Here is a 14,133-nt window from a genome sequence, read left to right as displayed (position 1 = left end):
CTGCCTGAGGGTGTTGGTCAGCTGTTCCTGAGCTAAGCTCGGCCCCGACAACTACTGGCTCTCTAAACACGAAGACCTAACAGACAAGTAGGATGAGAGCTGAAAGAGGCTAGGAACTGGGAAACTAGAGGCAGTCACCCCTAGCAAAAGGATAAGTGCAGCTGCAAACAGTACAAGCTAGGATGGGATGTACTGGAGAACTAACAGGCGCAGCACGACCACTAAGGGAGCGTTCACACTACCGTCGGTGTCCGCTCCTAGTGTCCGCTCAAAATCTGTCACGGACACTAGGAGCGGACACTAGCTGTGTCCATGACACCTGTCATTCACTTGAATGGGCATCAGGTGCGTTCTTTTGCAATCCGTGCCCGTCCTTTCCTGTCCGCAAGAGAAGATGTCCGACTTCTCAAGCGGACAGAAAAACCCTGCATGTTGGGATGTAGGGTAACTACCACCATAGCAGCAGAGGCAGCTGCCATAGGGCCCGGGACATTAGGGGCCCGGTGACAGCCGTTACTGCTGCTATCATTATACTCGGGGGGTCTTTTCGGACCCCCGAGTATAATGATCGGCGGTCCGGAAGAGGTAAGAAACATAAAAAAAACACTGTTACTTACCTCTCCACGATCCAGGCAGGCTTCGGCCTAGTCGTCTGACGTCTAATGACCCCGGCCTGCGTCCCAGGTCACGTGATGTCTGACGTCATTGAAGATGGACTACTTCGGAGGCCGACAGCCTAGGAGACGGGAGATAGGTGAGTTTTTTTTATGTTTTTCTCCCCCTGGGTCTCTGATTATTATACTCTGGGGTAGCCAGACTGCTAAAACAGCGATTACCTACATCAGTTTTCTGGTTGTTCAGAACCATTGTTCAACCTGCAGAGGTGTAATGTATGTCATTGTAAGGCTGGTTGGTGGTTGTAGTCTCCATTTGGGGAATGGAGGAACTAATAGCAGTGAAGTGCTGAGGCACTGTGAGGGGAACATTATACAGTAAAAACAGCTATTTGTGGATTATACTATGAGGTCAGGGGGGAATTTGGCAAATATAATGTAAACAAGCAGTCAGACTGAAGATAAGGAGTGGAAACCCAGTGGACCAAATTATAGTCTATGGTGTCCATGGGTAATCGCTGTTTTAGCAGTCTGGCTCTCCGTCATTCAGGTTCCCCGGCGGACCCGAACAACAGAGACCCTTGTGCAAATGTGAACCTGTCCTTAAAAAAGTAGTGAAGGAAACAAATGTTATAAAGTTTTTAATTTTCACCTCTACTATTCATACGGTATATGAAAAGTTGTTTATAACTGGATGTACACTTCATTTTGTTTCTAAAAAAATAAGGCACATAAAGAATGAAAGCACAGTGGGGTTTTGTAGGCCCAACCCGGCAATAGAAACAACAAATGAACAGATAATACGGTTCAAATTTCCGTGTACAATAAATGGCAGTTCAGCCACTTGCTGACCACCCAGCGGTAGTCAATTATTGTACAGTGTAGGTAATAGCTCACACATGGGGGTCAGCAATTACAGAGTTCACACTTAGCAGATGTCAAACTCCAACAGTGCTTTTATTCAGAAGTTTCTGCACAAAAAAAAAAGAAATACTGTGCAAATAAAATAAAATCTACACCTGTCCGGCTCTAGCTATACAGCAGCATGCCTCACTAACCTGGTGTAAGCCAACTACGTATCACCAAATACAGCAGCAAACTGTGCAAAACATCCACTTCAGGAGTGCTCTCTGTCTTTCAGGCTATAAACCTGTCAGCCCTCCTTTACCAGGCTTCCTTCCCAAGTAATGACTATCAGGAAACCTCACCTGAGAACACCTGGGACTAGGGAAAAACCTATAGTGGATTAGGGGTGTGGACTGGAAGACTCCCACTACCAACCTGTCCTCCCGTCCAGAAAATCTAGGCCACGTCACAGCATTTATCCTTCTGGATTTCCACTATCCTTCCTGGCTGAGGAATCCATGTGAGATATACACCCCATCCATGAATTTACCATACACTTTACCATGAGTTACTCTATGTAGCCTGCAATAGAAAGACTGTTTTTATGCAAATGGTAGCAGTACATTAGCATTGTATCAAGTCCCCTAGGGGGTCTAATAGCTGCAAAAAGTAAAAGTAAAGAAAAAAAAAAAAAAAGATAGATAGATAGATAGATAGAGAAAAATATTAATCCCTTCCCACCACGGGCATTTTTTGATTTTCGTTTTTTACTCTTCCCCTTCCAAACCCCATAACTTTTTTATTTTTCCACTCTCAGAGCCATATGAGGTCTTAATGTTTGCGGAACAAATTGTTCTTCCTGATGCTACCATTAAATATTCTGTACAATGTACTGGGAAGCTGGAAAAAAATTAAGAATGGGGTGGATTTGAAGAAAAAGTGCATTTGTGCAACTTTCTTACGGACTTCGTTTTTACTGCGTTCATTGTGCAGCTAAAATGACATGCCACCTGTAGTCTATGTTTCGGTACAATTCCGGAGATATAAAATTTATATAGTTTTATCTACATTTTAACCCCTTAACAAAAATCCAAAACTGTGCCCAAATTTTTTTTTCTAAAAGTCATCATATTCTGACACCCATAACTTTTTTAGACTTTTGTGTACAGGGATGCATAGGGCGTCTTTTTTTGCGGGACAGGGTGTACTTTTTAGTGATACCATTTTGGGGAATTGGTATTGCTTTGATCACTTTTTATTCAAGTTTTTATCAGAGGCAAAACAGTGAAAGAACAACGGTTTAGTACTTTTTTTTTTTTTTCCACTATGGCATTTACCGTACGGGAAAAATATTTTTATAGATTCGTAGACCGGGCATTTTGAACACAGTGATACCTAATATGTATGTGTTTCACAGTATTGAAGTACTTATATATGTGTTGTAGGGAAAGGGGGTGATTTTAAAGGGGTATTCCCATCTCGCTTGTTCAACAACCTGCAGGCTGTGTTCCCTCTTCACTTCCTGGTTTTCTCGTCACATTGGTGGGCGGGGTTTCACTTGTTCTGATATCTGCTATGTTTGCAGTCAGTAATGAGGGACTGGTTGTACATAAATTACCACAGTATGAAGCTGATGTAGCAGAGTAGGATTTGAGTCAGTTTGCATTACATACAGAGGTAACGGACTCCCTATCTCAGCCTTTATCAGCCAAATTCAATAAACCGACTGATAAGTGGAAGAGCAGGAGATAAAACAGTTCAGAAATCCCGGAGCTCTCACCTGCCCCCTCCCCTATCTGAGGAGTTCCGTTACTTGTCTGTGGCAGAGACATACACAGTTCAGATCTGCTCCCAGCACTCAGCCCTTCCCTCCCCCCTGAAAGCAGGCAGCTACCTCACTTGTCGAGTGGACCAAGGAGATAAGCTCAGCACCAGGCCCGTGATCATGGAAACAGAGTGTAAACAATGAAGTGAATAAATTAAGATAGCGGCCAAACAAAAACGGTTTTGATAAAGGATTGTATTTAGATCCCTGTGGGAGAGGGGGGTGTCAAACCCCAGGGGGTCTGATCACCATTGCAATGCTTTACAATGCTAATGCATTGCAATGCTTTGCAAAAAATCAGCAATTCTATTGCAGGCTACATAGAGTAGCCTGCAATAGAATCATTTGAATTACAGGCCGGGGAGTCTTGTGCTGTCATGCCAACGGGATTCCGGCTCTATTTTTTTTCAATGGATTGCAGTACATTAGCATTGTATCAAGACCCCTAGGGTTATGGATGTCAGAATATGGCAACTTATAGATATACTTTTTTTTTTTTTTGCAGTTTTGGATTTTTGTTAAGGGATTAAAATGTAAATAAAACCATATAAATTTGGTATCCTGGGAATCGTACCAAAACATAGAATACAGATGACATGTCATCTTGGCTGCACAGTGAACACCATAAAAACGAAGACCGTGAGAAAGTCACACAAATGTACTTTTTCTTCAAATTTATCTCATTCTGAATTTTTTCCAGCAGAATAATTAATGGTAGCATCATGAAGAACAATTTGTCCTGCATACATTAAGACCTCATATTACACTGAGCATGGAAAAATAAGAAAGTCATGGAGTTTGGAAGGAAGGGGGGGAATCAAAAACCAAAATCGAAAAATTCCCCCGGCGGGAAGGGGTTAATCCATTCCTGATTTGGGTTAAAAAAAAACAACAATGCAGCAAAATATGCAACAACAAAAAAGCTGTGTTCTTGCAACGTGGGGCCTCAGCCTATGGTGGGACCTCTGCCAAAGCAAGGTACCAGAGCAGCAGGACCAGACCGCAGTAGGAGACACTGGAGCAAGGAGGACAGATGAGTATGGGTTCACACCAGCGCCTGAACGCCGTTTTCAGGAAAACCTGTCATGCCGAGTCCAGCCGTGAGCGCCGGTGAGCGTTTTATGCACTCCGCACGAAACCTTTTTTTTAAAACCGGATACAGAGTACTGCATGTCCAACTCTGTGTCCAGTTTAAAAAAGAACGGTTTCGCTGCGGAGCGCATAAACGCTCACCGGGGCACACGGCCGGAGACTTTTCAAATGAATGGGATTGAAACATGCCGGCAGGTTTCCGTCTCCTGCCCCTGTTCTGTGCAGAAAACGGAAACCTGCAGAACGGAGTACGGGCGTAGATGTGAACGAGCCCAGTGTTTGGTTTTTTTCACCTTCCCCTATCCACTTGCAAAAAATTATCCTGGACATCCCCTTTAATAATAATTTTATTGATAATGAACCAACATTTTCAACTGAATATATGCAATTACCACCAAGTACAATGTTATGGAGAAAATGTTACATGCAAATAGCCAATGTATCCACATAGACGGTTACTCAGTAAAGTTATTATGTGGTATGTGTTATGTAATGTACACTTCATGTTTAAAAGGTGCATATTTTTAATTTTAAAACAGAACCCGAAGGCTCAAACCATTCTCAGTTTTCCCATACAAAAAATCCAGTAGAAAGTGCAGTGATCACAATTGATCTATCTAGAAATCCATGTAACTGGTAACTGCTGTTTTTCAGTGCAACAATATTTTCTACAGTGTTGCTAAAATCCTGCAGAGGTCACTGTTTATCAGCAAGATTCAATGATGTCGCATGCTGATGTGTTGTACTGAATCTACAGTATATACAGGTGTGTTCTGCATAAGCAGTGTCTAACACGTTTCTGCATAAAAGCTGGGAAGTATTCCAATATTTTAATATGTTAGTGCTGTTTTTTGGTGACTGGTGTTTTCTGATTCAAAAATATTTGGTTTTGTTGCTTCTGTACTTTGCTTTTTTTATCTGTTTGAAACCCCTTTAGTGCCCTCACAGACGCTCAGATAACCATTATGTCACATTACAATGATACATGCTGTAGCTATATTGAACCATGTGGTTGTGTCTACTAAATTTAACTTATTAAAGATCACTGTTGGCTAATGACTGGTTGGGTAACGCTATAGGATTGTTTTTCATGGATTTGCTTTGGCCCCTTAGTTCCAGTGAATGGAAATCTTATTGCTTTAGCATACAAAGACATTTTGGACAATTGCATACTTCCAGCTTTGGAGGAACAATATGGGGAAGGACCCCACAAAGCAAGTCCATAAAGACATGATTGGCGGAGTTTGGTATGGAAGAACTTGACTGGCCTACACAGTCCTGACCTCAACCACATTGGACCCCTTGGGGATAAACTAGAATGGACCTTACAAACCAGGCTTTTTCCAATATCAGTTTCTGATGCTGGAAATGCTGCAGTTATAATGAAATCTGTCAAGTTCTGGGTGACAATAACAATAGTATTGCTAATGTGAACATAACCTAAGAGACGTATGCCTTTCAATGACAATTCTAGCTAGCTAATGATTAATTGGTGAAAAATACTGCATTATTGGTGAAAGTGGCCCAGTATATGAAGATACAAATCTGGAGATAAGGACAGTGATGTGCTTTTGTTGAGAGTTGATGTTCAGAGAAAATGATTTTTTATTTTCTATAACATGCCAAAACTCCATGTATGATGACCCCAATGTGTGATATATCGGCTGAACCTGTTGATCTTGGCAGGACTGGCTGATCATCTAATGTGTTTGGGGCCTTTCCAACATCTCGAACATCTGTCAAACTGCTGGGTTGTCTTGTTAACAGAGATATAAGTCACTGTCTGAGGAGTCTGGCAAAGGTTTTCTTCCCTCTCTCCATTCAGAACATATGACAAGTATGCATATGTATGGGGCAGTTGGGCAAGATAGTTGTCAGTTGAATTAGCCTAGTGTATGGCCAGCTATAGTCTCTTGTTAGGCCCGGTCCACATCTGCATTCGGTATTTCATTCGGAATAACAACGGAACGGAATACCAAATGAATTAAAAAGTGGTGAGCAATGAAAACACACGGACCCCATAGACTATAATGAGTCCAAGCGGACTCCCCGCAGAACGCAGATGTGAACCAGGCATCTCATAATGGGGTTGAGAACTCATCATTCATTTTTTTTTTATAAGGCTAGGGCACCACATGGCAAAAACGCATTCCATTTTTTTTCAGCAGGATTTTTTACAGCAAGTCTGCAGAGTTGTTTTCTGTGGACTTTCTACCCCTATTATACCTATATAGAAAACGTCAGCATTTCCATAGGTATAATTGACATGCTGCGACTTTCAAAAATACAGCTTTTCCACTGTGTTTTTTTTTCTGCAATGTGTGGTTGGGATTAGCCAGAATCCCTTCCACTTTGCAGATAATGTAAAACGCAGCGTTTTTTGTCGTGGTTTTTCCGCCGCAGCCAAAATGCTGTGTCTTCGCAATGTGGGGCTCTGTCCTAAAGAAGGACTAGTAGCTAGCTAGAGAATCCTGATCAAATTTGCTCGTTATCTTCTGATATCATTGAACATGTACTGACCTCTATGAAACACAAACAGGTTAAGTTTGGGAAAAAACATGCAGTATGTAGCCAAAATACTTTTCAAGTCGTTATAGTGACTCAAGGTGATCTCTGCTGTGTTTCTTTTACTATGCAATAAGTAACAGTTTGACAGACAAGCATAAACAGAAACTATTCTATGGGCTTCACCCATAGAACAAGGGCTTAACCCCTTGTTTACTTTCTTTGTTTCTACACAGTACAGGACACAGAAATCATGTAGCAAAGGCAGTGTAAGGCTAAAGCCCCACGTACCAGACCGCAGCAAAAAAGCACTGCGGGAAAAACGCAGTGGCAACACATTGCGTTTTTTCCCATAACGTTTTTCAAAGAAAAGAAGAAACCTCTGCGGACTTTCTACTTCCATTATACCCATAGGAAAACCACCGCTATTTCCGTAGGTATAATTGACATGCAACAGTTTTAGAAATCACCGCACATCTGCTGTGCCACAGTGTTTGGTTGGGATTTGCTAGAATCTTATCCACTTTGCAGAAACTGTATTAGGCCCTGGCTTAAAAAAGTGTTCGCTTGTAATATTTGGGTTACTTTAAAACATGTAAAAAGCCAGTATTTTATGACTCTTAACATATATTTTCAGTGATGCATTTTCATTTGTGTTGTTTTTTTACAAATTATTTTACAGAGTCTCTATTCAGAAACCTATGGTTTCTTTGGCACCAAATTTAGTAAAGAGCGGAAGTGAGAAAAGTTTATATTAGGTGAGTTGCTGTAATATGACCACCTTCTAGGGTCTATATTAATCTCTTAACAACTATACTATCTATAGTTATAACAAAATGAACTACAAGGGATCCACAGGTCTTTATAATAAAGACGCTAAGGCTGGCTTCACTTGGGTATACTCAGTCCTGGAAATAAAGACAGATATCAGCGGTACTTCCTGAACCGAATATTGACCCAGGACTCAGCTTCCAGCACAATAGCCATCTATGACGCTAGGAGTACCTGGCTCTCCACAGAAATACTGTCCCATATTGTAATCATGTATTCAGTATGGGACAATAGTCCACAGGGAGTCAGCGACAGCTAGATGACTATGGGGCTGGAAGGCCAGGTCCCAGCTTATTGTTCGGTTCAGGAAATACCCTTGTGAAGCAAGTCTGAATACATTTTTATTATGAAATGTCAATGACTCATGGAAATGTGCTGCCAGTGTTGTCCACAGTTGATCCATTTTTCACATTAACAAGAAAAAAAGCTAATATTCAAATTAATAAATGACAAGTTATACCAAATCTTTTCCCATGGAACTATTCATACCAGTCTGCTCAGTGCATCCTGCTCTATAACATGCTTCCTGCAGATTAGACTGCATTGCAAAGGTTGAAAGGCTTTACCAAAGCTATAATTAACAAGCTACGTGTTCAAAATCCACAGTACAAGACACTTTGCAGGTTTTATTCTATAGTTTAATCCCATTCACTTCACTGCTACTGTACACCACAGCTGCTGACACGTCCAAGGCAGTTAACCTACTCCATGTGTCGCCAGCCTTAAACCTCTTTTATTAATGTGGAATGATGACCATTTTCATTATACAGGTCACAGAAGTATGGTATCTTACAAATTCACAATTCCAATCATTGTGGTGGAGAATTTCTGCATACACTCTACATCCTCTACAGCAGACTTGAGGTTCCTTATTATTGTCTCTTAAGGTGGGGGTGAAAAAGAATAAACCTCCACCTATCATAGTTCTATAGCCTGATTAATTGACAGGTAAGAAGGTAAATTTGTCATTGGTGTCTTTTTCACAATACTTTGGAGTCAGAGAACTCCTTTAAAATTGGAAATGTGTGAAAAGAAGAAATACACTTTTGGGTAATGTGAAAATCATGTAAAACTATATGGGCATATGTTATAATATAAAATTATAATATTAATTTGTAATCCAATTTACATGAATGGCAAGCACGCCACACAACTTCTGTAAGAATCCAATCATGGAATTACTCATGTGACAGAAGCGTGTCTAGAAACCACCGTAGCAAAGTACACCTGAAATTAAGTTTTTTTTTCAATGGCATACCTGCTGGAATCGCTATATTTTCTGCAGTTTTTTTAAACCTTTAAACTGTAGACAATATCTGCAGCTACAATTGACACATTTTGGGTTTAAATCTGCTTTGGTTTTTGTTGCAGCATATAGACAAGATCTGTAATAAAGTAGATGACATTTCATTAGCTGCTGGCAAGTTAATGCTGTTTGTGTGCCGCCATCATTGCACATATTTTATAATGAGTAGTACAGTATAAAATATCAAAATGAAAAGGCTAGATAGCACTACTAATGTTCCAACGACACATAGTATAATTGCCCCCTTATGCCCCCCTCTGCGTGATAATGTTGGCAGGGCCAAAAGTGGTTGAATGGTACAGTGAGTACAGATTTTATAATTATGCACTGCTCTTAGCCCTCCAGACTTCCCACCCCTTCTCTTTTCTATGACATTGGAGTAGGGAAGGGGTGGAGAGCTAAAAGCGGTAAGTAATTCTGAAATATGAACTTACCGCTCACTACCTGGGCCATTACAAGTACAATGAGCTTTTCCTTCTGGACTGCTGACACTGGCACTGCTCTACCTTCAGCAGTTCTACCATCACAGCTCAAATCATATACATGCCCTACAAATGCCTTTTCTTGCACATGAAAATTTGGAAATAAAAGAGAACCTATTATCATGAAAAGTCTGACCAATCTGCAGTCAGCATGTCATACAGAGAGGGGAGAGGTGAGCAGATTGACCATACCATGGTGAGGGTCCTATCATTGACATCAATCTTGCAATGCACAGTTATACATGGAAGGCTGTCGATCACAAAGTAGAACCATCCTAATGACTCAATGGCTTTTTCTAAGCATAGACAGGGCAAAGAAATACATTAATATATCACAAGTTGCATGCAGGACTTTTTCATCAAGTAAAATGCCAGGTACCATAATGGATACCTGACAGACCCCATTATAATCAGTGGGATCTGCTGGACTCCATTAGTCATTAGACAGATCCATCATTCCATTCTTCTGTGCCTATCATGGCACACTGTATTTATTTACCCTAATAATACATAATCTTTTACTACAAGACTACTGTATATATTAGTCTACTTGCTTCCTCCTGTTCCATAACATGCTGCCTGCAGACTGGACTGTGTTTTCAAGGTGACAGGTTCCCTTTACACTCTTTAATGATTGTAATCTGTTCAATGTAGAACACAGTAAGATGAATGAGAACATTTAGTGTGTAAGCAGAGAACTCTTGTTTTTGTTCATATTTTTTACCTCATTTTCATAATCAATATACAGACCTTTAATACCAGTAATCTAAATTTAGGTCTCTGGAAAAAGGTAATCCTGTGAAAGTTTGTGAGTTTGTGTGTTTTAATGTTTGGATGTTTGTTCCTCAATCACGCAAAACCCGCTCGACCGATTTGGCTGAAAGTTTCCACAAACATAGTTAATACACCCGATTGCGCAGTAGGCTACTTTTCGTCACAATAGCACACATACATTTGTGCCAGGACCCCCACAAAACCCAAACTCACATCACTATCTCTGCAATCTCACACACTTTGGACCATAGCAAGCCCCAAAATTCATATTGCCCTCTACAGCCTCGCCCCTAACCCCACACAATCACATTTACATATACTTTACCACTTTGCCCCTCACCTTAACGATACTCCAGGAGGCTCTCTTTAACGCTCCGGAGCAGCCATGTTTGCCGACCCCCACCGCTCTGACAATCCGCGACACCGCCCACCCATGTCAATACCCCTAGGCGGTCTAATAAATGCAAAAAAAAAAAAAAAGGAAAAAAATAAAAAAAAATAATAAAAAGTATTACAAATTCAAATCCCCCCCATTTCCCTAGAACACATATAAAAGTAGTTAAATACTGTGAAACAGATACATGTTAGGTATCCCCATGTCCGAAATCGCCCGCTCTACAAAGCTATACAAATATTTTGCCTGGACGCTTAACGCCGTAGCGGCAAACATACTGAAAAGTCCAAAACCGCCGTTTTTTCACTATTTTCATTATCATACAAATATCAATCAAAAGTGATCAAACCAATAGCATTTCCCGAAAATGCAACAACTAAAAACTACACCTGGCCCCGCAAAAAAAGACATCCGCCGATACAGACAAATAAAAAAGTGACTGCTGTCAGAATATGGCAACTTTTAAAAACAAAAAAAATGTCAACACACTACTGGCAGAAAATAACAAATCATACAATGTTTTATATCGAGGTCTATTAACTTCAAATACCTCTGTCCCAAAGACACTATGTACAGTTTCTCATAACACTGTATAGCAGCTGAAATACAAATTAACTTCAACACAAAAGTCTCACGTATTCTCAGAATTACAGCAAAAACAAGATACAAAGTTACATTTCATATCCCATGCCTTATACACAGTACGAAAACCTTACCCGCGCCTGTATCTACCCACTTCTACAATCACCGCAGACGAAGTCGCGGGTACCAGCTAGTATTAAATAAAGCAACAAAATCATTAGATTATTAACCAATAACAATTCCTTCCTAAAGGGTGATATGTAGAGGATATGAATGCTAAAATATTGACGATAGCAGAAACAAATATGAAATGAGCAGGATATATTGGTAATATACTCTTCACCCTTTATACCCCTCATTTCTGCACACTTATATGCAAGACAAGGGCAGTGCACAAACTCAGTCTGGGGTATTACCACTGAGAAGGCAGTCATCAGGGAATGGGTCAGTAGCCCTGGAGCAAAGTGAATGTGGAGAACTCATGCAGCCTTTAAGGTTTTTCCTTTCTAGAGCCCTTTTTAGGTAAAGATAGATGAAGTATACCAGTTTTAGCCTTAGATGTAAAGATAACTTTTCCATTCATGGTTCACAGGGTCATCATTTTTCCATATACAGTCCTATGAAAAAGTTTGGGCACCCCTATTAATCTTAATCATTTTTAGTTCTAAATATTTTGGTGTTTATAACAGCCATTTCAGTTTGATATATCTAATAACTGATGGACACAGTAATATTTCAGGATTGAAATGAGGTTTATTGTACTAACAGAAAATGCGCAATATGCATTAAACCAAAATTTGACCGGTGCAAAAGTATGGGCACCTCAACAGAAAAGTGACATTAATATTTAGTAGATCCTCCTTTTGCAAAGATAACAGCCTCTAGTCGCTTCCTGTAGCTTTTAATCAGTTCCTGGATCCTGGATAAAGGTATTTTGGACAAACAATTCAAGTTCAGTTAAGTTAGATGGTCGCCGAGCATGAACAGCCCGCTTCAAATCATCCCACAGATGTTCAATGATATTCAGGTCTGGGGACTGGGATGGCCATTCCAGAACATTGTAATTGTTCCTCTGCATGAATGCCTGAGGATTTGGAGCGGTGTTTTGGATCATTGTCTTGCTGAAATATCCATCCCCGGCATAACTTCAACTTCGTCACTGATTCTTGAACATTATTCTCAAGAATCTGCTGATACTGAGTGGAATCCATGCGACTCTCAACTTTAACAAGATTCCCGATGCCGGCATTGGCCACACAGCCCCAAAGCATGATGGAACCTCCACCAAATTTTACAGTGGGTAGCATGTGTTTTTCTTGGAATGCTGTTTCTTTTTGGACGCCATGCATAACGCCTTTTTTTATAACCAAACAACTCAATTTTTGTTTCCAAAATGAAGCTGCCTTGTCCAAATGTGCTTTTTCATACCTCAGGCAACTCTATTTGTGGCGTACGTGCAGAAACGGCTTCTTTCTCATCACTCTCCCATACAGCTTCTATTTGTGCAAAGTGCACTGTATAGTTGACCGATGCACAGTGACACCATCTGCAGCAAGATGATGCTGCAGCTCTTTGGAGGTGGTCTGTGGATTGTCCTTGACTGTTCTCACCATTCTTCTTCTCTGCCTTTCTGATATTTTTCTTGGCCTGCCACTTCTGGGCTTAACAAGAACTGTCCCTGTGGTCTTCCATTTCCTTACTATGTTCCTCACAGTGGAAACTGACAGGTTAAATCTCTGAGACAACTTTTTGTATCCTTCCGCTGAACAACTATGTTGAACAATCTTTGTTTTCAGATCATTTGAGAGTTGTTTTGAGTAGCCCATGATGCCACTCTTCAGAGGAGATTCAAATAGGAGATCAACTTGCAATTGGCCACCTTAAATACCTTTTCTTATGATTGGATACATCTGGCTATGAAGTTCAAAGCTCACTGAGGTTACAAAACCAATTTTGTGCTTCAGTAAGTCAGTAAAAAGTAGTTAGGGGAATTCAAATCAATAAAATGATAAGGGTGCCCATACTTTTGCACCGGTCAAATTTTGGTTTAATGCATATTGCACATTTTCTGTTAGTACAATAAATCTCATTTCAATCCTGAAATATTACTGTGTCCATCAGTTATTAGATATATCAAACTGAAATGGCTGTTGCAAACACCAAAATATTTAGAACAAAAAATGATTAAGATTAATAGGGGTGCCCAAACTTTTTCATAGGACTGTATGCCAAATCTGCTGAGTGTGCCAAAGCAACCCTGCCTGTGTTTGTTCCCTGTGATTTTGTCAGTTCTTTTAGGATTTTAATCAAAGTGAATAATTTGTTCTCTTTATCGTTTTTACTCTTATTTACTGCAGCAAGAATTACACGTTTCTAAAATGTGGTCACTGTTTCTGCGCATGAAACAAAATGATATATTCAAAGTAATGACCATTATGTGGCTCAGAATGAGAGGCTGTGCTGCAGATCTGAGCTTAGTAATTAAATTCATCATTGCTAATTAGGGGCCAGAAGTAAGCAGCAAACATCCAAGCACTCCATATACAATATACTGCTGTGTTCTCCAGGGCTCTGAGGTGCTTCCACTTAGGTATAAAGGACATAATCATTATAATGACAGGTCATAGCAGATTATAGGGAGCTACTAGTCTGCAGAGCAGTTGAAAAGGGATGAGCACAATAGGGTCAATAGGGCAGACTTATTAAAAATGGCATTTTGTACGCCAGTCTTTCTAAATAACACAACAGGCACAAGGAATGTTTGATTTATCAAGAGGCTTTGGTCTCTTTATATATCAGGTGCATGCCTATGCTGCGCCATTTTCATGGCATATTCAACTTGTTCTACTCTTCTTTTTATAGGATATGGTGAGTGAGGCACA

Source organism: Leptodactylus fuscus, chromosome 5, assembly GCF_031893055.1.
Source record: "Leptodactylus fuscus isolate aLepFus1 chromosome 5, aLepFus1.hap2, whole genome shotgun sequence".
Taxonomy (NCBI): Eukaryota; Metazoa; Chordata; class Amphibia; order Anura; family Leptodactylidae; genus Leptodactylus; species Leptodactylus fuscus.
The sequence above is the reverse complement of the archived record's forward strand: the minus strand, read 5'-3'. Positions refer to the sequence as shown.